This window comes from Microtus pennsylvanicus, chromosome 7 (genome assembly GCF_037038515.1).
Source record: "Microtus pennsylvanicus isolate mMicPen1 chromosome 7, mMicPen1.hap1, whole genome shotgun sequence".
In the NCBI taxonomy this organism is placed as follows: domain Eukaryota; kingdom Metazoa; phylum Chordata; class Mammalia; order Rodentia; family Cricetidae; genus Microtus; species Microtus pennsylvanicus.
Genome location: NC_134585.1, coordinates 124,620,314 through 124,647,158, shown reverse-complemented (window position 1 = coordinate 124,647,158; position 26,845 = coordinate 124,620,314). Strand labels below are relative to the sequence as shown.

The following is a 26,845-nucleotide window of genomic DNA, read 5'->3' as shown; positions in this document are numbered from 1 at the left end:
GTTGCTGGGTAGTGGTGAGGCAGGAGCCACTTTATTATGGGTTAAAGTGAGAAAGAGGGTAAGTAAATGGTGACAGACAACCAAACCAATTCTTTTGCAATAATTCTGACAATAAGACTTGATCTGTTTTTTTCAAGATAGGACTCTGTTCCCAGACCAGAGGCTGTTGATCTTCAGTGTACATCAGAATCAGAGCCTGTTTAAAATATACTGTTGGGCCCAGGTTCCCTAATTCTGGCTCAGCAAGTCCAGGGTGCAGTTCCAGTCTCATGAGGATTTGCATTTTTGACAGCTCAGGTGATAGTGATATCTGTGTTCCATGCTTTAAGAGCGTCACAGTGCCTAGTGATATCCATGTGCTCTTAATCAGCCTTCATTTTGTGGGTGTGCAAGTGTGGTTTTCTTGAAGCAGGGTCTTACTGTGTTAGCAGCCTCCTGTGACATAAAACTCATTTTTGTAGCTTAGCCTGGCCTCAAACTCATAGTGATTTTCCAGTGCCAGGCTCCAGAGTGTGGACACCACTGCAGTTAGCTCTTTCATTCTCATGGCAATGCCTTTTTATGATTATAGATTGTCTGTTTCAAGATTTATACAGCCGCGGCTCTGTTCTCTGCTGTGAATTTCTTCAGTGGATGTGAACACTGTGTTGTAGGTGGAGGCTACTTGTTCGTTGTCTGGCTACCCAGACCTGAGATAATAACACAGAAACTATATTAATTAAAACACTGCTTGGTCTATTAGCTTAGGCATATTCCTGGCTAACTCTTATATCTTAAATTAACCCATCTCTGCTAATCTCTGCATCACCACAAGGTGGTGGCCTATGGGCAAGGTTCCAACAGGCTCCCGTGGGCGTCTTTCTCCTTCAGCAGCTACATGACTTCTCTCTGACTCTGCCTACTCTCTCCTCTATCTGCTTTTAATTCCTGCCTTGTCGATTCTGCACTGCAATAGGCCCAAAGCAGCTTCTTTATTAACCAGTGGCATTCACAGCATAGAGGGGAAGCCCACATCACTGTCTCCTTACATCTACCACACAGTTAGAATCCTGTAAGTACTGGTTAAATGGGTTAAACTGAACCACATACATCACCTTCATCTGTGAAACCTTCCTCAGGCCTTTTCCTAGGATTGTTTATAATTCCAAATTCTGCTTTAGCCCTGCAGAGGTAGCAAAAAAATAATTAGTTTTTTTTCATCTTATTAGTACAGCATTTATTTGTCTTCTCTCTGTCAAACCCTGAGCCAATCACTTTCCTCAGACTTCCTGGGGAGGTACAGGAAAAGGAACATACAGGACAGACGGGACACAAAAGAACTACGGGAGGTGCAGTGGAGACAGCTGCGTCACATTGCAAAGAGGATGAGAAAGGCCACCATTAGGCAAAAGAGCCCCATGGCCTCTGAGAGGGCAAAGCCCAGAATGGCGTAGGAGAAGAGCTGTTGCTTCAGAGAAGGGTTCCTGGCATAACCAATGATGAGGCTCCCAAAACAGTTCCAATCCCAGCCCCAGAGCCAGCCACCCCAACAGTAGCAGCCCCAGCCCCAATGAACTTGGCGGCTGTGTCGATGTCCCTGGAAATGACACTGGTTTGGAAGCTGCAGCTAGGGACGAGTGAGGTCAAAGGACGAGGGACTGCCAAGCTGCTGAGGGCCTCATCTCTCCGTGTCTGTGGGTTCAGCTCCCCTGCAGACGTGGACGGCTCAGCAGCTGAGAGGTGCTCCTGACCAAGGAGTGGGTGGAGATGAACCTGGAACAGGCATACATTTTCAGGGGTGAGGGGCCAAGGCAAGAGAGCTGCTCCCAGGGTAGAGAAGACAGAGAGAAAAAATAATAATTCTTAGAGAAATATCAAGGCAGACTGCCTAAATCAAGTATATGTAATTTGAATTTGGGATTAAATCAGAGAATTAATTCCCTAAAGTGATTCCCCAAACTGATCTCAGGTTCTGGATCATTCAATAAGAAGGACCTTTGGAATATCATTGATTGCTCTTAAAATGTTGGCACAAGTGTTCAGAGTGTTGAGCTTCCTTCCCCCTGAGCAGGCTTCCTGTTCTGTTCTCTCCTTGTAGCAGCCCACACCACAGCCAGGCTTCTCTGCTCAAGGCTTTGAGCCTGTTCTAGGGCTGTGGGCCCTTCTCTCAAAATGGCCCACAGACTACACAATCAGGTTGAGAGCACTTGACCTTTAGTGTCTCCTTGTGTCATGGGCAAACTCCCTCATAGTGGGTTGTTTCTCATTGTTTCTAGGTTTTCCAGACCAGTGGCTCTGAGTTAAAGATATAGGTCAGGACCAGGACAATGGGAGATACACAAGGCCTGGCAGTTCCTGGGTCAGGGGTTTTTCTAACACTCCAGACCTTAAGGTCATTTAATTAAGAAATTAGAAGTCAGAAATTCTAGTCTGTGTGCGATGCCTGCCCCTGCAGCCTAGTCTTAGGCTAATAGCTGCTCCTCTGCTTTCCTGGAGACACTCTTAAACTAGACCTGAACTTTAGGCCTGGCACATTGGTTAAGGAATAAGCAAGACATGGTGTATATAGTAAGTGTTATTAGGTAGTGTTCTAGGCTCTGAGGACACACTAGACATTCTGTGGAAGCAAGAGCTTCAACAAGCAACTGAAGAATTACTAGATGTAATGCAAAGACCTGGATTCATACCCTATTAGGGGAAAGGCAGGAGGAAAGGTGTGACAGGGCTAAAGGAAATGAGAGACAAAATTTGAATTTTTTTTTTGTTTTTTGTTTTTTTGTAGGGTAGGACAATAATCATGAGGGAGAAAAGAATTCAAAAGAAGATGGAGGCTTTAAAGCCGAACACGGGTGTAATACTCTCAGACCCCTCTGTTTCCCTGTCAGTGTGCACTGCAAATTCTAAGCCCCATTTTATTTTATGTTTTACGCTTATTTTTCTTGTGTGTGGAAAGAGGAGGAGCATGTACCATGGAACAAGACTGGAGGTCAGAGGACCACTGATGCCAGTCCATTCTCTTCTTCTACCCTTTGGGTCATGTCATCAGGCTTGTTAGCAAGGACCTTCCCCTTCTGAGCCAGCTCACCACCCATCAGTCCTGCCTTATACATAGAGAAACAGGCTTAGGGAGCCTTAATGACTTGCCTAAAATGAGCTAAAAAGTGATGGAGTTGGGGATTTTTTTCCCCTTTTAATTCAGTGTTTAGCAAGCCCTGGCAGGACTAGTATTGTGTGTTTTCCTACACTCTTGGCAAGGCTTAGATGGCAAATAATTGCAAATCCTGTGAGGGAGCCAGACCTCAATGTTGTTGATCAGTGGTGAAGATGACCTCTAGGAATCAAGTCTCCTGAGTTGCTCCATATCTTCCAGCTAAAATTCCCTTGCCTTACAAGCTGAGGTTTGTATTTGCCATCCAGGAAGAGGTGACTCTGTCTTTGTCTTTTGGTTGTTTAATGATGGGGAATGAGTAGTACCCTGGGCCTGGGAATTTCAATGAGGTTGAAGAAAATAAAATCTCAGAATTGGCTTGGTACTCTACCACCAAGCAGGGTGACATCTTTAAGCTGCTTCAGGCTTATCTTCATGTGTAGTACATTTTAGTAACTAAGACTGTGCAGTAAGTAAATGACTGGTAAAATATGACTGTAGGTAGAGTTTTCCCATCCTGGGAGCTGCTTCCAGTTACTACACAGAGGCTTATATCAATTATAATTGCTTGACCAATAGCTCAGACTTATTACTAACTAGCTCCTACATTTTAAGTTAACCCATATTCCTTATTTACCCTCTGCCACGTGACAGTACCTTTATTAACACAGCACATTCATCTCCTGTTCCCTCTTGATCTTCTGGCTACTCCTCAGACCCCACCCTTCCTCATCCCAACATGCTCAGTTTTGCTTTCCCTCCTAACTTCATTCTGTTCAGCTGTTGGCCAGTCAGCTTGTTTACTAAACCAATCATAGTGACATATCTTTGTAGCACAAATTCTAATTGGTCTTAATAAATAAAACCCAGAGTGAGATATTAGGGGTGAATGCTGAAGGATCAGAGAAGCAGTGCAGCCAGTCACTAGAGAGACCTTTTACTTCTACAGACGTTCAGACCGAAGGGGTGATCCTGTCCTCAGACTGCAGGGGCAATCCTCAGATTGTGACCATCTCCACCAAACCTCAGACTGCAATGAGCTCCGGTCTCCTCCTGCCTTATATTCCTCTTTCTGCCCAGCCATAGTACTCCTGTCTCTTACCTCCTTAGTGCTGGTATTAAAGGCGTGGGATCTGAAGTGCTGTAATCACCTTTGTGTGAGCTCTGTTTCTCTCTTAGATTCAATCTTGTGTAGTCCAGGGTGGCCTTGAACTAACAGATCCCTCTGCCTTTGTACACACAGTGTACAGAAGAATATTCCACAGGAAACATATATTCACACAGTGTACAGAAGGATATCCACAAAAATGGATGCATTTTAAAATATTATTTACTTAGTCTCTGGAAGTTTTGTAAGTGTATACAATGTATCTTGGCCTTATCCACCTCTAGTACCCCTTCCCATTTCCTCTGGACACCTCTTCCAACTTGTTCCCCTCCCAAATTTTTTATTTTTATTTTTTATAACTCACTGTGTCCAGTTAATACTTAGGTAGAATGTTACTGGTCTTGGGCAGGCTCTGTGCAGGTAATTATCAATGAAGTAAGTTTATGAGTGCAATGGCTGGGTTACTTTCCCCGTATTTGGGCTCTTACATTCTTTGTGCCACATCTACAGTATTTCCTGAGCTTTGTGGTGGGGAGGATGGTACAGAAGTCCTGTTGGGGAGCTTACAACAGCTAGCTATTCTCAGCACTTTGGCTAGTCATGAGTCTCGGTGTCAATTGTTGCTGGCTGCTAAAAGAAGTTTCTCTAACCAAGGCTGAAAGCAGCACCAGCTATAAACATAAATATTTAGAAGGCAGTTTGACAAAATGTCAATTTGTGAAAACAAACAATGGTGGGTTCTCTCCCAGGGTCTATTACTTCCCAAGCTGTGGGCTTTTGACTAGATTTATGTACCAGACATGAATTCCCTCCTTTGGAGTAAGCCTCGGACCCATTCACAAGCAGTTGGTTATCTTCCTTAACCTTCCTGTCACTATTGCACTAGTGGGTACATCTTGCTGGGCAAATTGGTGTTGTAGCACTTGTAGGTTAATAACCGCCACATCAGCCTGACTAGCACCTTCCCACACTATGAAAGTCAGTCAGCATGGAGGACGTTTCAGATCAACTCCAGCTTGATTTCTGTCTTCAGCTGTAGGCTCTTACTACTTAGCTCTAATGGTCAACCAACAGTGACAGTAGACCATGTTGCTTGCAAGGGTGGCCTCTCGCACTTACAGGAAGGCATCCCATAACTGACACTGAGATTTTGAGTCAGTAACCCATGTCTTCTAGGAAAAACATTATCTACACATTCAGCATGTTCATATTACTTTAAAATTTTGTACTGTGGTGATATTACCTGAAGATCAGAGTGCAGAGCTAGCCACACTAGTTAGCCATAGAAGCCAGGCAGTGGTGGCACACACAGTTTATCCCCAGCACTCGGGAGACAGAGGCAGGTGGATCTCTGTGACTTCAAGGCCACCCTGGGCTGCACGCAATCGATCCAGTCTAAAAGAAATACAGCCAGGCAGTGGTAGCTCACACCTCTAATCCCAGTACTTGGACGTCACATGCCTTTAATCCAAGCACTAGGGAGGTGGAGACAGGAAGGGAGAGAGGAAAATAAGGCAGGAGGAGACAGGAGCTCAAGATTCAGTCTGAGGTTTCAAGAGACAGCAGTCAGTCTGAGGATGTGTAGAGACAGGCTACCCATTCGGTTTGAGGATTTCGTAGAGGTAAGACCTAGCGGTGGCTGCTCTGCTTCTCTGGCCTTTCAGCTTTCACCCCCTAGTACCTGACTCCGGATTTTTATAATTAAGACCAATTAGAATTCATGCGACATTGTACTTTTTAATTAGTTTACAGAGTAGTAGATTTCTGTGAGATTTTTAGACAGCTTTAGTTTTGATTAACAAGCCACCCCTCCTTTCCCTCCTTTCTCCTCACTCCAACTCTCTTGTAAACCTTTAATTTCCAATATTTCCCCCTCCTAGTTTTATATCATGTGTGCTTCTGTCCCCTCACTCCTTGAGGCTTCCCCACTACACACCCCTAGGCCCTTTCTAGCTTCCTGACCTCTACTGACACTCCAAATTAAACATATGAATCTAAACATTTGAAGCTAGGACCCACATATGAGAAAACATGTGGCAGTTGTCTTGCTAGGTCTGGGTTACCTAAGTATAATTAATGTTTTCTAGTTCTATCCATTTTCCTGGAAAAAAATCATAATTTTTTCTTTACAGCTGAATAAAATTCTACTGCATATATATATAGTGCCTTTTCATTACCCGTCATCAGCTGGTGGACCTCTAGTCTGACTCCATTTTCTGGCTGTTGTAATTAAAGCAGTCTGTGCATGGGTGTGGAGTCCTTTGGATGTACACTCAGGAATGATAGAGCTGGGTTGTTGGTAGTTGTATTTTTAGCTCTTTGGAGATATCTCCACACTGACTTCCATAGTGGTTATGCCAGTTTACACTCCCACCACCCGTGGTTTCCTTTTCTTCACATCCTTGACAGCATTTGTTACCATTTGTTTCTTGATGCCAGCCATTCCGACTGGATTTAAGAGGAAATCTCAAAGTACTTTTAAATTGCATTTCCCTGATGGCTAACGATGTTGGACACTTTTAGAAAAATGTTTATTAGCCATTTGAATGTCTTTGAGAACTTTCTTTTTTTAATTTTTTTTTGAAGATTTATATGTACACAGTGTCTGTCTGCATGTATGTTTAGAGGCCAGAAAAAGGCACCAGATCTCATTACAGATGGTTGTGAGCCACAAAGTGGTTGCTGGGAATTGAACTCCGGACCTCTGAAAGAACAGTCAGTGTTCTTAACCTCTGAGCTACACTGAGAACTTTCTGTTCAATTCCATGACTTTTTTTTTTCTTTTTTTTTGGGGGGGATTGGGCTGTTGTTTACTTGATGTTTAATTTTTTGAACTTTTTCATGTATTCTAGATACTAATCCTCTCAACAATTTTTTAATTACTGACTTTATTGAGGTAATATTCACACACCATAAAATTTGACATGTTACAACTTACAGTTCAGTAGTTTTTAGTATATTCCAAATTGTTCGGCCATCACCGATGTCCAATTCCACAACATTTTCACTATACACAGTTGTAGAATATTATTTTAAAGTCTGTGACTTTTGTTCATGTTGCATTTATTTAACTATGAAGCTGTGATTCTTTGCCTGTCTAAAACACCTGATGGTCTAATAAAGAACTGAATGGCCAGTAGTGATGCAGGAGCAAGGATAGGCAGGGCTGGCAGACAGAGAATATGTGTGTGTGTGTCTGTGAGAGAGAGGGAGGGAGAGAAAGAAACAAGGAGAGAAAGAGCAACAAGAGAACAAGGGGAGGAAGACAAGAGGCCAGCCACCCAGTCTATAGACACGGAGTAAGAAAGAAAAGGTATACAGGAATAGAGAAAGATAAAAGCCCCCAGGCCAAAGAGAAATGGAATAATTTAAGTTAAGAAAAGCTGGCAAGAAACAAACCAAGCTAAGGCCAGGCATTCATAACTAAGAATAAGCCTCTGTGTGTGATTTATTTGGGAGCTGGATGGGTAAGCCCCACAAAAAGCCAAAAGAGCAAAACGTCACACAAAAACGCACACCCTAAATCTTGGGCTTGCTAGATTCCAGTTACACTTGTTGCTTCTAGTTACACTTGCTCCCTAATCTCAAAACCACTAGTCTACTTTCTGTCACTATGGATTTGCCAACTGTGGATATTTCTTTCTTTTTTTTTTTAATTGATATTTATTGAGTTCCACATTTTTCTCTGCTCCCCTCCCTGACTCTCCTCTCCTTCCTTCAATCCTCCCCCAAGGTCCCCATGCTCACAGTTTACTCAGGAGATCTTGTCTTTTTCTACTTTCTACTTCCCATGTGGATTAGATCTATGTAAGTCTCTCTTAGTGTCCGCATTGTTGTCTAAGTTCTCTGGGATTGTGGTTTGTAGGCTGGCTTTCTTTGCTTTATGTTTAAAAACCACCTATGAGTGAGTACATGTGATAATTGTCTTTCTGGGTCTGGGTTACCTCACTCAAAATAATGTTTTCTAGCTCCATCCATTTTCCTGCAAAATTCAAGCTGTCGTTATTTTTTTCGCTGTGTAGTACTCCACTGTGTAAATGTACATTTTTCTTATCCATTCTTTGATCGAGGGGCATTGAGGTTGTTTCCAGTTTTGTCTATGACAAACAAAGCTGCTATGAACATAGTTGAGCACATGTCCTTGTGGCACAATTGAGCATCTTTTGGATATATACCCAAAAGTGGTATTACTGGGTCTTGAGGAAGGTTGTTTCCTAATTTTCTGAGAAATCGCCACACTGACATCCAAAGGGGCTGTACCAGCTTGCATTCCCACCAGCAGTGCAGAAGTGTTCCCTTTTTCCCACCACCTCTCCAGCATAAGTTGTTTTTGATCTTGGCCATTCTTACAGGTGTAAGATGGAATCTCAGTGTTGTTTTGATTTGCATTTGACTAAGGATATTGAATATTTCCTTAAATGTCTTTTAGCCATTTTAGATTCCTCTGTTGAGAGTTTCCTGTTTAGGTCTGTACTCCATTTTTTTAAAATTAGATTATGTGATCTTTTGGTGTCCAATTTCTTGAGTTCTTTGTATATTTTGGAGATCAGACCTCTGTCAGATGTGGGGTTAGTGAAGATCTTTTCCCATTTTGTAGGCTGTTGTTTTGTCTTGTTGACCATGTCCTTTGCTTTACAGAAGCTTTTCAGTTTCAGGAGGTCCCATTTATTAATTGTTTCTCTCAGTGTCTGTGCTGCTGGGGTTATATTTAGGAAGTGGTTCCCTGTGTCAATGCATTCAAGTGTATTTCTCACTTTCTCTTCTATGAGGTTCAGTTTGGCTGGCTTTATGTTGAGGTCTTTGATCCATTTGAACTTGAGTTTTGTGCATGGTGATAGATATGGGTCTATTTTCATTTTTCTACATGTTGATATCCAGTTATGCCAGCACCACTTGGTTTTTTTTTGTTTTGTTTTGTTTTGTTTTGTTTTTGTTTTTCGAGACAGGGTTTCTCTGTAGTTTTGGAGCCTGTCCTGGAACTAACTCTTGTAGACCAGGCTGGCCTCGAATTCACAGAGATCCGCCTGCCTCTGCCTCCTGAGTGCTGGGATTAAAGGCGTGCGCCACCACCACCCGGCTTCCAGCACCACTTGTTAAATATGCTTTCTTTTTTTCCATTTGATGTTTTTTGCTTCTTTACCAAAGATCAGGTGTTCGAAGATGTGTGGATTGATATCCGGGTCTTCTATTTGGTTCCATTGGTCCTCCTGTCTGTTCTTATGCCAATACCAGGCTGTTTTCAGTACTGTAGCTCTGTCGTACAGTTTGAAGTCAGGGATTGTGATGCCTCTAGAAGTTCTTTTATTGCACAGGATTGTTTTGGCTATCCTGGCTTTTTTGCTTTTCCAAATGAAGTTGAGTACTGTTCTTTCGAGATCTTTGAAGAATTTTGCTGGGCATTGCGTTGAATCTGTAGATTGCTTTTGGATATTTCGTATAGGTAGAATCATGCAATTATGAGACTGGCTTCCTTCACTTAGCATTTTTTAAATATTAATTTATTTATTATGTATACAGTATTCTGTCTGTGTCTATGCCTGCAGACCAGAAGAGGGCACCAAACCCTATTACAGATGGTTGTGAGCCACCATGTGGTTCCTGGGAATTGAACTCAGGACCTTTGGTAGAGCAGGCGAAGCTCTTAACCTTTGAGCCATCTCTCCAGCCTCTTCACTTAGCATTTTTAGAAGCATATTGTAAAATGTAGGTTTTTATGGTTCATTAATGTTCCATTGAATGGGTAATATTTTTAGTTTATCCATTTGTCAACTGATAGATATTTGGAGTTTTTCCAATTTCGGGCTATTATGAATAATGTAGCTATGAACATATATGTAAAAGTTATTTTTAAATTTATTTTTAGAATTATTTATTTATTTTGTATTTGTGAGTGTTTTATGTGCATGTGTATCATGTGCATCATGTGTGTGTTTGGTGCCTGAGGAGGTCAGAAGAGGTCATGGAATCCCCCGGAACTGGAGTTATGGACGGTTGTGAGCCACCATGTGCGTGCCAGGAATTGAACCCAGGTCCTCTGTGAGAGTAACAAATATTCTTAACCACTGAGCCAAAAATTTTGTTCAAGTTCTGTAGAGACATAGGCATTTCTCCTGAGTATATAGTTAGAGGGGGAATGACCAATGATAAAGAAATCCAAACTGATTTCCAAAGTGGTTTCACCACTTTAGTTTCCACCAGGAAACTGTAGTTCTTCATCGCTCACCAAAGCCTGTTATTGTCTGCCTGCCTGCCTCGCTTCTCTTTTACTTCTCAAAAATTTTGTTTGTGTATTTTTTTGTTTTGTTTTCGTTTGCTTTGTTTTTTGAGACAGGGTTTCTCTGTGTAGCTTTGGAGCCCATCCTGGTACTCACTTTGTAGACCATGTTAGCCTCGAGCTCAGAGAAAGGCCTGCCTCTGCCTCCTGAGTACGTGTGCTGCCACCACATGGCTTGTTTATGTATTTTAACAGATTTATTATTTGTGTGTGTGTGTGTGTGTGTGTGTGTGTTTGCCATGTTTGTGTAGTTGTACTTAGAGTCTAGAGTGGGCATCAGATCCCCTGGAGCTGGAGACAGGTGTGAGCTCTGTGATCTGGGTGCTCGAGTCTAACCGCAGGTTGTCCGGAGGTGCAGCAAGTGATTTCAACTGTCATCTTTCCAGCTCGTTTTTGTTTTGTTTTGTTGGCCAGTTTGTTGATTGGTTGATTGGTTTAGTTTTTTGTTTTGTTTTGTTTGAGGAAGGGTATTAAATGTAGTGAGGGTTGCCTGAAACCCCAGGCTATCTGTCCTCCCTTAGTCTCCTGAGTGTTGGAATTACAAGCACACTCCATCCATCTCACTTGTTTCCTTCCCCTTCCATTGTTTTTTAAGTTGGAATATTATGGGAGTAGAAAGATGTTTCAGAGGTTAAGAGCACTTGCTGCTCTTCCATAGGATCTGGGTTTGATTTCCAGCACCCACACTGTGGCTCACAACTCAAACTTCAGTTCCAGGGAGGAATCTGGCACCCTCTTCTGACCTGAGGGCACCAGACATGAGCGTGGCACTCAGACATACAGGTCAAATACTCTTACACATAAAATAAAATTTTAAATTACAAGAACAAAAAATTCAGTCAGACTCGCTGAGTTGCCCAGGCAAGCTCCAAGTTCTTCCCAGTTCTAGTAATCCTCCTTGCTTCTACCTCCCTAGTGCTAGGTACAGACACCTAACTCTTTCTCTTTGATCACAACCATCACTATGGCATGAAGTAGTGTTGCATTTTGGGTTGATTTACATTTACCTAATGACAAACTATCACATATCTTTCTTTATGTTTACTATTTCTATATCTCCTTTATCGGTATGTTTATCCAAATATTTTGTCAGTTTGGATTACCTGTTAAATTGTTAAGGAGTGGAAACAGTCTGAGGATATAGCTGTGATAGAGTGCCTAGCATACGTGAGGCCCTAGGTTCAGTTGTCAGTACCTCGTGTGTGTGTGTGTGTGTGTGTGTGTGTGTGTGTGTGTGTGTGTGTACAAGCCTCATTCAAAGACACGGTTTTAAATTAAGTACTTTAACTTTTATTGGCCTCCATTTCATCGACTTTTTAAAACTGCATGTATTGCTTGGTGGTGATGGCATACTCCTTTAATCCCCACACTAGGGAAGCAGAGGCAGTCAGATCTCTGAGACCAGCCTGTTCTAAAAAGTGAGTTCCGGGACAGAGAAATCTTGTCTTGAAAACAAATAAACAAACAAACAGAAAACAGCCAAACAACTACATTTATTTATTTGTGTACCTGTGCATCGGGGAGCAGGTATCGTCAAAAGACAACTTAGCAGTCTGTCCTGTCTACCTCGCGGTCCCAAGAATCAGCCTCAGGTCATCAGGCTTAGGGCAAATGCCCTTATTTCCTGGACCATCTGATCTGCCCTCATTGAGCCTAAAAGTGTAAAATTTGGATTTGATTATAGAGTATGTTTTGTTGTTGCTCTTGCAGACTGGGTCAGCTGAAGCTGACCTGAACTCTTGATCCTCCTCATTCTGCCTTTCAGTTGTTTGCTTACGGCATACACCGCCGCACCCCGCTTCAGCTGTAGTTGTGGTTAATCTGTGGAGCTGGGTTCTTACTTCTGGGTTTGTGATCACCATCTTGTGTCAGTACTGCCTATTAGGAGCATGAATTCGTGTCAAATAGATCTGTATTTCTGTATCTGTGTCATTTAAATGAGAATAATAGTATTCTTTCATTGGGGTCTTCTGAAAATCAACTGACACAGTACTTAGTTTTTAAGAACCCCATGGCTGTCAGTTCTTATTATACCATCCTTTCCTCATCTGATAGTTTGCAGCTGAGATCTGCTCCCTGGGTGACTTTTCCTGGTGGTGGAACTTTGAATGGGCCACTGTTGTTCACCCTATCATTGCTCCTTAACAAACTGCCATAACAGGAACTTTAAGTGGTATTACTCATTTATTTTGCTTTTTTTTTTTTTTTGAGGGTAAATTGGGCTGAGCTGAGCAGTTGCTCTCAGCTGGAGTCTCTGGTACAGCTATAGTGTTGGAATAGAGTAGGGTTCAAATGCTACTCTGGCACCTGTGTTGACAGGGCTTAAACAGCCAGGAACTTGAAACAACTAGAGCTCTCTAGACATCTCTCCTTCTCCATCCCCACACCTTTCTGATTGGTGCTAGACTTCGTTCAGTGTGACTTCAGGCTTCTTGAGCAAGCATCCCAGAACATTTGCGGAGGAAACAACCTAGCCTCAGGAATCTGCTAGTTGAAGGAATTACAAAGGCTTCCAGAGGAAATGGAATGTAAGCTCTTAGGTAGTAGGTAGCTAGGAAGTTAGGTAGGAAGGGCGGGGAGAGGAGGAGGAGACAAAGGAAAGAAAAAGAGTTTAGTTCTTTGGCAGTTGGGAATATGTATCTGAAGTATTTTGGTCATTTCCTCCCTCCTATTTCCCCTAAATCCTTCTGTTATGGGATAGCTTTTCCAAACAAGTCCCCTCCTATTTTCATGTCTTTTGTTGTTTTGGTTTATTGTGACTTTTGGATTTAATTAAGGTTGCTTTGCATGAGTTTTGGCAAGGGGGCAGATGCACTGGAGCACGGGCAATACCAGTGGCTACACTGCTGAAGAAAATGACTGTTTCCCTAGCACCTGCTCAAGGAGGATTAAGCTTCCTGATCCCGTCCTCCATCCATAATGGAATGGTGGTCCTAATCTTGTTATGTGGTGGCAAGCTGCAGCTACTGTGAGTTCAGAAGTGTTTTTACAGTGCTCCTCCACAGCATCCTGCTCTGACATTCTTTCCTTCCCTTCTTCCCCATGTTCCTTGGAGGGGTCATATAGGTAATATAGCTTCTTGGTAAGGAGTGGCGAGGCTCTAGACAGACAATTCAGTCTTTCATCATTAATTTTTATTCTGTCTCTCCTATCCTTTAATTACTAGTTCAAAGTTAAGACACTCACTAATGAAGTCTTAGTGGATTACAGCTCGATTTGGGTTTTTTCTTTCTAATAGATCTCTCCCACATAGATCCCTGTTGATTCTTTTTTTTTTAATTAATTAATTTATTTATTATGTATAGTGTTCTGTCTGCATGTATGCTTACACACCAGAAGAGGACACCAGATCTCATTACAGATGGTTGTGAGCCACCATGTGGTTGCTGGGAATTGAACTCAGGACCGCTGGAAGAGCAACCAATGCTCTTAGCCTCTGAATCATGTCTCCAGCTCCGCTACCCGCCCCCATTGATTTTTATGTTTGATTATTTTTTTGCCTCTTATCTGTAAATACTTTCATAATATCTGCAACTGGACCCTATATTATTTTCTTCCTTCCTTCCTTTCTTTCTTGCTTGCTTTTTTTTTTTTGGTTTATCGAGACAGGGTTTCTCTGTGTAACTCTGACTGTCCTGGAACTCACTCTGTAGACCAGGCTGGCATCGAACTCAGAGATCTGCCTGTTTCTGTCTCCCTGAGTGCAGGGATTAAAAGTGTGCCACCATCGCCTGGTTTATTTTTTCTTTTTTTAAGATTTGTCATTTTTATTTTATATGTATGGTGTTTTGCCTGCATGTCTGTCTGTATATCATTTATTTTTCTAGTGCCAGCAGAGGCCAGAAGAGGGAACTGGCAGTTGTTACAGGCAGTTGTTAGCAGCCATACGGGTGCTTTGAATCAAACCCCAGGTGTTCTGCAACAATTAGTTCTCTTAACCACTGAACCACCTCCCCAGCCCCAGGCTCTGTGTTCTTTAAGCAGTAACAGCTGCCTGAAATTTTTAGTCAGGTTTTTCCAGTAACTTTAATGTTAGCTGCTTTGTTCCTGGTTAAAAGTTATCTTATATTTTCAGACAGATCCCTTACACTGATACAGTTGATCCTGCACATTGGGGAAGTCTGTATATCATACTCCTTTTCTCCCAAATGGATCCTCCCATTAAGACATGTGAAAGAGCCAGTAAGGGAGATCCATTTGCCTAGTTCTTACTGACAGTTTTGAACTAGGTTTCACTGTGTAGCACAAGCTATCCAGAAACTCACTATGTAGCCCATGCTGACTTCAACTTTTAGCAGTCCTCTCTACTCAGACCTGAGTATCAGTTTTGTACTTGTGATTATAGGCATGAGCCAACACAGCCAACTGTTCTCAATAAGTTGGGGTATATAGGCATTAAAGCTTGAAACTATATATACAGTGAGCTTAGTGCTCAGACTGAGTGTCTGAGAGCAAGGTGTCTGGTTTCCCTTCTAGTTTGGTGATCTTACCAGAACTCCAAAGAGCACCTGAAGGACTGATCTCAGCAGTCTCTCTTCTACCTTCCACTCTTTCCTCCTCAGTTCTAACATCCACTCTTCTGTAATCGCCCGAGACCAGTCTCTTGTTTCCTCTCATAGTCTTATTTTGCTTCTCTGATATTTATAACAAAGATTGTGTGGCTTGGAGCCATCGCTGTCTTGGGTTGAGTGGAGTACCAAGTACAAAACTGGTATCTGTAGACTGGCGTTCCTACCAGTGTGGTTTCTTCATTAAGGGTCTGGTTCATTTAGTTTCCTGTCCTGGTGAATGGTCACTTGGTATGTATATTAGGGGGTGGGCACTTGATACTTTTTATTAGGGTGCTATTGCCAGAACCAGGTTGTAACCCAGGCAAAGAGTAAGACCCACTTAATACTCATTGCAGTACCATTTACCATGTGGCACTTTTATTGTTCATAGCAATCTCCATCTCCTACTGTACTTTATTCTCACCGTCTACTTGTGAGGGAGAGCTTAGGGATAGAGAGGTAAGGATTGCTTTCCAAGTGACTTTAGTTTTCTCCTCTCCTTGACTACCAGGATACTGTTTTTGACAGCTCTTTTAGAGTTGCCTTCCTTTTGATAAAGCCTGCCCTCTCTTGAATGGAGTGCCTCCCTTCCATCCTAGTGATTAACTGGGGAGCTACTTATCTGTGTGGTTACCCAGTCTGTCCCCCAGCTCTTAGGGAGCCTTTTCCTATGCAAGCTTGAAGATTAGAAAGCTAGGGCTGGAGAGATAGCTCAGAGGTTAAGAGCATTGCCTGCTCTTCCAAAGGTCCTGAGTTCAATTCCAAGCACCCACATGGTGGCTCACAACCATCTGTAATGAGGTCTGGTGCCCTCTTCTGTCCTGCAAGTCATACACGCAGACAGAATATTGTATACATAATAAATAAATATTAAAAAAAAAGATTAGAAAGCTATTAACTAGGGCAGGATTATCAACTCTAAGACTAGAACTCTTGTCAGAAAGATGCAGAGAAGGGATGCTGAGGAGGAAAGGATGAGATAACCAGCCTTCTGGCAGCACGAATCCTCCTGGATGGAATCTATGGTCATTTTCCCTGTACCATCCTTCTATACCATCTTATGCAACAACTGTCATCATCTCCCTGGCCCTGTATTGTGTGTTCCTTGCTCTTTTACATGTCTTGAAGAAGGAAATGTAGGTAAGCCATCACAGCATTTGACTAACCCAAAGGCTGATTGGGAAGCAGAAAGCCTTAGAACCGAGAAGCAATGCAGTACTTTCCAAGAAGGCAGGTTAAAGGCTCTGGCTCTCATCAGGAATGCTCACAGTGGGGTTTGGTAAAGATAAAGAGCCTCCTCTCCTTTCCTGTTTTACTTTGAAGTCATATTTGGCAGCTAATGGCTTCAAATAGAAATGTTTATTGATCCCAAGCTGATGTGCTGGGTTTACACTTGAGGTTGTATTTAATTTTGGTAAGTACATGCTTAAGCCACAGTATGTGATCAAAAAATATGAGAAGAATAGTCATATCGGATGCCAAGGGAGTGACATTTGACACATCTTTCCAATTACTGAATTAATAATTTCTATTTATTTAACTATGGCACACACAGAGATTTCTTGCACTGTGGAGAGGAATTGGTTTTTGTTTCCTTCCCAATGCATTAAATCTTCATATTGTTGGTCAGAGATGAACTGCACTGAAATTAAAATGTAAAACACTTAGCAGGCTGGGCACCTCCCTATCTACAGACACATTTTTAAGGATTAGTAAATTGTCTAGTTTCATTGCTACTTCATCTAACCTTCATGACTTCATAGTCCACAGCCATTTGAGTTATAATAATCCCTTATGTTTGTGCAACACTTTGCAGTTTTAGAGTTTTTTTAAATGTTCTTTTTATAAAACAGCTTTATTGAGATATCATCACATGATGAAGATTATATATATATATACCCTTTAGTGCATGTAGTTATCATTGTAACTTAATTCCAGACATTTTCTTCATCCCCAAAAGAAATCTGTTAGCTATTAGCAGTCACCCCCACCATACACTTACACAGACCCAACCACTAATCTACCTTTTTTTTCAGTGATTTACCTATTTAGGCATTTCATACAAAAAGAATCATACAGTATATCATTTAGCATGATACTTTGAAGGTTGATTGTTTTATAGCATGCTTATTCCTTGTATTGCCAATTAATACACTATTGTATAGTTAGTACTACCTTTTGTTTTTATCCATTCATTGGTTGATACATATTTGGGTTTTTTTCAGTTGTAATATTGCTATGAATATTTAGGCACAATTTTTTGGAGTTTGTTATTTTCTCTCTTATATGTACTTTTGACCAAAATCACTGTATTATATGGTAGCTCTGTAGTTAGCATTTTGAGGTACTATCTCAGAATGTTTTTCAGGATTGGAGAGATAACTCAGCAGGTAGAGCACTTACTGTGCAAGTGAGGGCTGGAACTCGGAGTAGCCATGTAAAGGTGAGGAGAGTGTGGTGGCTGCTTGTAAATCCAGTGTGGGAAGTGGAGATTGAAAATCTCTGGCGCAAGATGACTTGTCAGACTAACCAGATGGTTCACTGAGAGACCCTGCCTCAAGACATAAGGAAGATGCAATCAAGGAAGACACCTGTAATCAACCTCAGAGCTTCATCCACATGTGCTTTCATATACACACACCCTCCTCCAAAAAATGTGTCAAAGGTAGTTGTGCCGGTGTACATTCTCTGCAGTTAAGGAAGGTCCAGATCCTCAGCGCTTTTCAGAGCTCTTATTCCTACAGTCATCTTACGTGTACCCTGGGATCTCTGTGGTTTGGGTTTGTATTTCTGTTAGTGGTATTGAACATCTTTTCATGTGCTTACCCATCCCCTGTAAATTTTCTGTTCAAATCCTTTGTCTTTCTTTTGTTTTGGTTTTTGAAACTAAATCTGACAGTGAGGCTCTGGCTTGCCTTGAACTTGCTATAGAGACGAAGCTAGCCTCATACTTGTGGTGATTTTTCTGCCTCTGCCTTCAGAGTACTGCAATTCCAAGCTTGGATCATCATACTTGGCTCTTTACCCATTTTAATTTGGGTTGTTTCTTCTTTATTGTCAGTTGTAAGAGTTAGTTTTGTTTTGTTGCTGTGCGTTTGGTGTCATGTCTAAAACCATTGCCCATCCCAAGGTCTTCCAGTATTTCTTCTAGAAGTTTTATAGTTTTAGCTCTGTTCTAGTTTTGTTTCCATTGCTGTAGTAAAGACCATGACCAAAAGAAAGTTGGGGAGGAAGAGTTTATTTTATCTTACATTTCCAGGTAACAGTTCATCACTAAGGGAAGTCAGAGCAGGAACTGAAACAGAAACCATAAAGGAACACTGCCTACTGGCTTTCTCCTCATGACTTGTTCAGCCTGCTTTCTTCTATACTGCAGGACCACCTGTCCAGGGTAATATCATCCACAGTGGACTAAGGCCCTCGCACATTAGTTATTAATTAAGAAACTGTCTCACAGACTTACCTACAGGACAGTGTGATGGAGGCATTTTCTCAATTGAAGTCTCCTCTTCACAGATGAAAAATACCTATGGGTCACTTAGAGTAAGTTTTGTACGTAGTAGGAGGTAGGACTTTAGTCTCATACTTTTATATATTAGATATCTGGTTGTTCTGGAATTATTTGTTGAGAATGCTACTCTTCCTCCACTGAATTGTCTTAGCACATTTGTTGAAAATCAGTTGACCCTTGAGGCTAGACAGATGACTCAGTAGTTAAGAATGTGTACTGCTCTTCCAGAGGGCCTAAATTCAGTTCCCAGCACTACATGACGTGATGAACAACTACCTGTAATTCTTGCTTCAGGGCCTTTACTCACTCACACACACACACACACACATAAACATACTCATACACATGTTCACGTACGTTAGAAAATAATACGTCTTTTAAAAAAGAGAATTACTGGAACTGGCCATGACCACACCTTTAATCCTAGCACTTGGCAGAGGCCAATGAGTCTCTGAGTTTGAGGCCAGCTTGGTCTACATGGTGAGTTCCAGGACAGCCAGGGCTACATAGTGAGACCCTATTTGGGGGGAGGGTTAATGAACCCATAAATGAGAGTTCAGTTCTAGGTCTTAATTTTAATCCGTTGGGGTGTGTGTGTGTGTGTCATTTTTGCTAGTATCACATTGTAGCATAATGAATTTTGAAGTTAGTAAGTACACATTTTTCACATGTGAGTATCTTTAAGATTGTCTTGGAGCCGGGCGGTGGTGGCACATGTCTTTAATCCCAGCACTTGGGAGGCAGAGACAGGAGGATCTTTGTGAGTTCGAAGCCCACCTGGTCTACAAGAGCTAGTTCCAGGACAGGCTCCAAAGCTACAGAGAAACCCTGTCTCAAAAAAAAAAAAAGATTGTCTTGGTTATTCATTTGTATTTACGTGTGAATTTTAGAATGATTTGTACATAAAGTGGATTACTGTCAACAATACTGAACCTTCTGCTATCTTTCTACTTACTTAGGTTTCACTTGGTAAGATTCCCTAGTGAGTTGTAGTCTTCAGTGTACAAGTGTTAGGTTTTGAACAAATTTTGTCAAATAATTTTGCTAGTCTTCCTTTTATATTTCATATTTCAATTTTCAAAACATTTTCTTAGTTTTTGATAATAGAGTGATAGATAGTGAAAGGTTGGTAGAGTGATAGATGGTTAGTGTGACAGAGGTGTAGGTGCAATGTCAGTGTTAACTGGATGTTGGTATTGCATCCTGCAACTTCGCAGAGCTTAGCAGTTTATAGGATTTGTTTCTTTTCTTTTTCTTTTTTATTTCTTTTCTTGTTCTTTGTAGAATCTAAGTCAAGATTATATCATCTGTGAAGAGTTAAATCTTCATTTCCTCATTCCTAGTCTGGATGGTTTTTATTATATCTTCTTGCCTTATTGCCCTGACTAGATCCTCTACTAAAATGTTGACTAGATTTGGTGATAGTTACTATCCTTCATTTTTATTCCTAATCGTAGAGGCTCCATCTTTTTAGCATTATATATGATGCTACCTTGAAATTGTTTAGACCATCCTCATTTGAAAGAGGATATTTTCTCCTAGCCCCACTGCTATGTTACTCTGACAACAATTGATTGTCATGTATGAAACCAGCCTTGCATTCTTGAGATAAATCTCATCTGACCATACATCTGATCCATTTCCCATGTGGCTGGATTCAGTTTGCTAGTGCTTAAATGAAGATTTTTGCACTCTTTGATTCTTACAACAATCCTGTGATTATAGTCCTCCAGAAAAACTGAAGCATGAATTAGTTTGCTTGTGACTACATATCAAAACTGAAACAGGAATGAAGGCTTTGTTCCTTGTAGTATAAATAACTTACCATAGGTTTCATTTCTTTGGGCTGTTTGAGACAGGGTCTCACTATGTAACCTAGGCTTTCCTTGAACTCACAGAGATTCATCTGCCTCTTTCTCCCAAGTGCCGGGATTGAAGGAAGGCCTGTGCTACCACATGCAGCCTGCTTACTTAAAAACAATTACCAATACCATCCTGGACTGGAAACTCCCAGAGAGGGCCTTTCCAATGATCTCATCACAGGGCCATACATTAGGATATCACATTCATTGCATTTTAGTTGTTATTCCTGCTTTTCAATGTGTCATTATGTCTCTTGAGCACTAATGACAGACAAGGTAGGTATATGATTCCACTTTCTTTTTTGGTATTCAGCACTGGTGGTGCCTTGCCTCAAATCTCATTGCTACTCTCTTGAACAGCTCTTTACCTAGGACTGTGTACTTATTCCCTCCGCGTTCCTCTGTCACCATAGCAACTGCTTTGCCAAAGAGAATTTGCTGGAAGAATCTCAAGTTAAATCTTTTACTTTCTCCACCTTTTCTGTTTTGTATACAAACGGTTACACATTTCACATTGAAATCTAACCAATTTTTATAGCAGCTTGCAAGAGAGAGTAGAAAATACAGGGCAAACATTTGCCCATGTCCATGTTGGTGGGAAACACATGAATTCTTTTGAATTTTCCATGTCTTCACCAGTTTCAGCATTGTAATTTATCCCTGTCATTTATGAATTCCTGATCTCCAATTCTAGCATATAGGTTTTTTAACATTTTTTATGTGTATATGTGTGTTGCCTGATATATATGCAACACTTGTGAGCCTAGTGCTTATGGAGGCCAGAAAAGGGTGACGGATCCCCTGGAAGTGGAGTTATAGACAGTTGTGAACTGATGTCGGTGCTGTGAATCAAATTCAGGTCTTCTGGAAGAGCAGCCAGTGTTCTTAATTGCCGAGCCATTCCTCTAGCCCCTAGTATACAGCTTTTAAAAGACACTTCATGAACCAGTAAAGTGGCTAAGTGAGTAGAGCACCTGCTGCCAGTCCTGATGATGGAAGGAGCACACTAACTTCCAAAAGTGGTCCTCTGACCTCCTTTTCCACACGTACATCTACAACACGAGCATGCACATGCACACACCCATAAATCTAATCTTAAAGCAGTCATCTTAGCATTACATCCTGAGAGTGTATCTTCTGCAAGTCATATACTGATGTATTACAAAGGCAATAAAAATGCATTTAAAAAATTATCTGTCCTTATTATTTGTGTTGCCTCTCCATTGATATGTATATTTGGAACTTGCCTATGCATTAATCATTTAAATAACCATATGCATATTTAAACATAAAATGCAAGAGTACTTATTCATTTTCTCCTATTTTAAATTCAAACAGCATTGTCTTATTTTAGAATTTAACAACATTCTGAAATAGATTGACTTTTATTGCCAACACAAAGAATGTGTTCCTACATCTCTATATTTTAAGAATGAAATTTTTGCGTCTCTGATACAGATACAATGATGTAGTGCTGTTTTTCCTTTAATAGCTTTATTAAGATATATTTGTGCCAGACGGTAGTGGCACATGCCTTTAAGTGGATCTCTGTGAGTTCAAGGCCAGCCTGGTCTACAAGAGCTAGTCCAGGACAGACTCCAAAACTACAGAGAAACCCTGTCTTGAAAAAACAAAAACTGTGTGTGTGTGTGTAATTTGTTTGTATACAAATGCATATATTTATAGAATTTAATTTGAATCATTTGACACACGTGTGCATATATGACACCATCTCCCAAATCAGGATAGAGAACATAGCCAGCATTCCTCTCAAAAGTTTCCTCATGCCTCTTCTAGAATTGTAATTACATATCCTTCCATTGTTTGACGTCTTTCACTTAACACAGTTGGTTTGAAGTTAGTCTGTGTCATTATTTAGTATTCTGTTTTGTAGATAAACCTTTTGTGAACACCCACTCATGTCCAGGTCTTTGTGCAGGCAGGTGTTTTGCTTTTTGAGTTTTTCCTTCTGTAAATCTTAGAAGAATGGCTAAGTCATGTGCTAGGTATGTGTGTAACTTGTTTTGGTCTGGTCACTTGTTTTGAGTTTAACTGTCCGTAGCTGGGCAGTTGTACTATACTTCCTAGTGGTGAGTGACAGATAGACGTCTGTATGTGTCTATTTGCTATTGCCCTAGTTTTCTTTTTGTTGCTGTCATAAAACACTGGCCAAAACCAACATGGGGAGGAAGGGGTTTAATTTACAGATTATAGTCCACCATCAAGGGAAGCCAAGGCAGAAATAGAAGTAGAAACCACAGAGCAATGTTACTTACTGGTTTATTTCTTCTGCTTAGCCAGCTTTCTCATACAGTCCACGCCACCTGCCTAGAGATGGCACAGCACCGCACACACAGTGGCCTAGATCCTCCTCCAGGATCAACTAGCAATCAAGAAGATGTCCACAGACAGGTTCACAGACCAATCTGATGGAGGCTACTCCTCAGTTGAGGCTTCCTTTTACCAGGTGTGTCAAGTTGACAGCCGAGATCCGCCATCACAGCAATGTATATGTCTTTTGTCCTTTTTTCATGTGTTGAAGTCTTTTATCCATTTAAAGAATTTTATTTATTTTTTTGAGAGAAGGCCTTATGTAGCCCTGACTGTTCTAGAACTCTGTAGAGCTCTTTAACCTCAAACATACAGAAATCTACCTGCCTCTGTCTCTGAATGCTGGGAGAAAAGGTGTGTACCACTATTCCTGGCCTAAAGAAACTTTCAAAATGTATGTAATGGGGGGGAGGGGCAGTAGACATCAGAGAATGTGGTAGTTTGAATAGGTATGGCCCCATAGACTCATGTGTTTAAATGCTTGACCCAAAGGGAGCACTGTTAAGAGCAATAGAAACTCTTAACTAAGACAGGGAACAACTTAAGAGTCTGTCCTTTTTCAACATGTTGTTTCTAGGGATACAACTCAGGTTGTCAGGTTTAATGACAAGTGCCTTTACTTGCTCCGACATCTTGTCAATTATTTAAATTGGATATATTGCAGTATTGGCTCAGTTACTGCACTGTAAGAACTCTGTGTTCTGGACAGTTTCTGTTTTGGATGTCTTTGCTCTGTTCTCCCCTGGACTGTGGCATGTACATCTTTGCTCTGTTCTCTCCTGGACTGTGGCGTGTACGTCTTTGCTCTGTTCTCTCCTGGACTGTGGCATGTACGTCTTTGCTCTGTTCTCTCCTGGACTGTGGCATGTGCTCTGGTCTCCCCTGGACTGTGGCATGTACGTCTTTGCTCTGTTCTCCCCTGGACTGTGGCATGTACGTCTTTGCTCTGTTCTCTCCTGGACTGTGGCATGTACGTCTTTGCTCTGTTCTCTCCTGGACTGTGGCATGTACGTCTTTGCTCTGGTCTCCCCTGGACTGTGGCATGTACATCTTTGCTTCGGTTTCTCCTGGACTGTGGCTTGCTATATTTTTGCTGCTGTTCTCTGCTGTTCTTGCTTCTTCATTTTGAACCATGCACACAGTGACTTACAATAATGTTTGAAGAGCAAAAGTTCTTAATTCTGATAAAATCTAGCATCAGTCTTTTTTCTAAAGTTTGTACTTTATGTGCTTAGCCTGTGCAACTTCAAAGTCTTAAGTTTTTATCCTGTGTTTCCATCTAGATGTGTTTTTGCTTCTGTCTTTTAACTGCGTTATGGTTTTGGTAACTTTGTACCATGTGTGAGAGAGCAGTGAGGTCTGTTGATACACACTTGTTGGAAGATTATTCTGTCATTGAGTTACATTGGCACCAATGCAGAAAATTAGTCATCAGATGCACTTAGTCTAGTCTACTCTGTTCTATTGACATGTCTAAGCAAAAGCTTTTATAATTCTTGCAGATAACACAACTTTTCCAACATTGTTCTACCTTTAGAATTGTTTGAGTTTTTCTGCATTGTTTTCATTTTCATATAAATTTTAGAATCAGCTAATCAGTTTCTACACAAAAAGTAAATTAAAAAACATTGAAGCTGTAACATTTGGCAATCACTTTGGAGAAAATTCTATTTTAGCAATATTCCATCTTTTGACTTGTGGACATGGTCTGTTTTATGATGTTGGAGTTAAACCCAGAGCACTTTGCACATAGTAGTTCTTTAAGTCCTAACAACCCTAAAAGGAATTATCCAGCCCAGGGTAATTAAACATGAGAGTTATGCACCTTCCCAAAGGCCATGAAGCTGGTAAGTAGTGGAACTTGATTCAGATCTGCCAGTTTGGGTCACATCTTAGGTTTCTGTTGCGGTGCTAAAACTCCATGAACAAAAGCAACTTGGAAAGGAGTTTATTTCATCCTACATTTCCACATGACTGCTCATCAATGAAAGAAGTCAGGGTGGAACTCAAGGCAGGTACCTGGCAGCAGGAAATGATGCAGAAGCCATGGAGGAGTACTGCTAACTGGCTTGATCTCCATGACTTGCTCAGCCTGCTTTCTTACACAACTCAGGACCACCACCAAGGGGGGGGGGGCACCACCCACATCAATCATTAATTAAGAAAATGGACTACAGACTTATCTATAAGTGGATCAGAAGGAGGCATTCTGTCTATTGGGATTTCTTTTCCCAGATAACTCCAGCTTGTGTCTATCCCATGCAGTTTTTGGAATTCCCATAAGAGATGCAGAAATGATAAGTAGAAGCATCTTTATCATATTGACAGAATTATTACTTAACTGACTGGGCATGAGAAAGACATAAGTGGGGGACAGAGGTGGAGAATGGGAAGTGAATTTTTCAGTGCATTGGACTTGAATATCTATAGGATGTCCTCCAGGAAGTTCCATGGAGGAGTCTGAAACTTGAGAGAGTCCTAGCACTGAGATGTATTATAAGGTTGGCTAAAGAAAGAGCAGCCTGAGGCTGGCCTCAAACTCACAGAGATCCGCCTGCCTCTGCCTCCCGAGTGCTGGGGATAAGGGCGTGATTAAAGCTTTCCCATTTTCTGATGAGAAGAGGAAAAAAAAAAAAAGAGCAGCCTGTCTTCCAAGACAACATGAAAATCCCAGACATCAACATTGTCTAATGAAGTTGAGAGGTCCATCTCAATGAGATCTGGTAAATAAAACCCTTCATATTTTTCAGTTGATGGACTAGCTGTTAATAATTTTATTGAAAATAATTTCATCAGAGTTCTGGCAGAAGCCAAACTGAAATTCCTTTGAGGAGTCAATAGAAGATGGAAAATCTCTGGTCATTGTGCACCACACTTCCTAGAAGTCTCGATGAGAAGCAGGCCAGGAGGGGATGACTGTGTCAAGAAAATGTTTTTCCTCAGGTTAAAAAGAATTTGGTTGTGGTCTGAGTAGGTGGAATTCAGAGAGGGTGCTGGGGTCAGAGTCATGGATGGGATATGAACTTGTACTAGAGATAGAGGAGACGAGTGTTGATGTAGTGTGAGAAGGTTGAGGGAGAGGTAGGAAGTTGAAAATATATATATAAAGGCTCCAGTTATTTTGTACTATAAGACTTACCTTATATTTATTATAGCCTAAAAAATGGTAGTTGAGGAGAGCCATCAAGTTTTATAGTGGAAGAACTGACCAAGGCTGATAAAGCTGGATAATGGGCCCTGAAAGCCTGACCATGACTGCTGACCTTGAAACTGCCTGCAACAGTACACAGTGGTACGATTTTTCCCTAGCTGAGTGTAGCTGTGTAGAAGTCAGAGCAGAACTCACAAGTGGGCTCTTTGGTTGGACAGATTCAATGAGAAAATTGGACATGCAAAAGAATCAGGATGCCTACAAACAAGAAATCAAGTAGCTGCTATCACCTGGGAGAAAGCTAGAATGTAATGAGGTCTCCAGAAAGCCAGTATGTTAAGATAGTATGTGTGAAGGGGGGGTTGAGTCTGTGTTTGTTTGTTTGACTGACGGATGATGTGTTTATTGAGATGGTTCCCACCCATCTTGACTCAGATTCTTCTACTACTCCTTCCTCCTAGAGGAGCAGCCTCCTGAGCCTTGCTTTTATGTCTGTAGGTTGCAGGACAATGGTGCATAGCATTTGGGCATGGCCAAAGACCATGTGAATTTAAAGAATTCTGGATATTTCACATCCATAGCATAGGAATTGGGCTCCTCATCAGATACTGCTTCTTCTTTTTCTTTTAGGGAGGGATGAAGGAGGTCCTTTGTGTGAGACATGTTAGGGAAGTCACCTTAGGCGTGTTGTGAGTAGTGTCAGAATCCAAAGTGTAGTTGCACAGTAAGTGCTAGAAGTGAAACCATAGGAATTAAAAAGGAATTCAAAATAGATTGTGAGACCCACAGATTTTTTTTTCTAGACAGAATGAGAGAAGGGAATATAAACATTCATATCATGGATATTATAATATTTGTATTTTGAAATAGCCCCACTCACTAGAAAAGGCCTTTGTGATATGGGATATGGAGAGGGTGGTTTAGAAATAGA

The 26,845-nt window shown here is 41.2% G+C and overlaps 1 protein-coding gene and 1 pseudogene across 8 annotated transcripts in view; one reads left to right on the top strand and one right to left on the bottom strand.

Annotated features, from left to right (window-relative positions):
- The window catches only part of Arhgef11 (Rho guanine nucleotide exchange factor 11), a 135,715-nt gene that overhangs the window by 12,178 nt on the left and 96,692 nt on the right, over positions 1-26,845 (top strand). The gene's annotated exons all lie outside the window — the stretch shown is intronic.
- Positions 1,220-1,821, bottom strand: LOC142853965 (ATP synthase F(0) complex subunit C2, mitochondrial pseudogene; annotated as a pseudogene).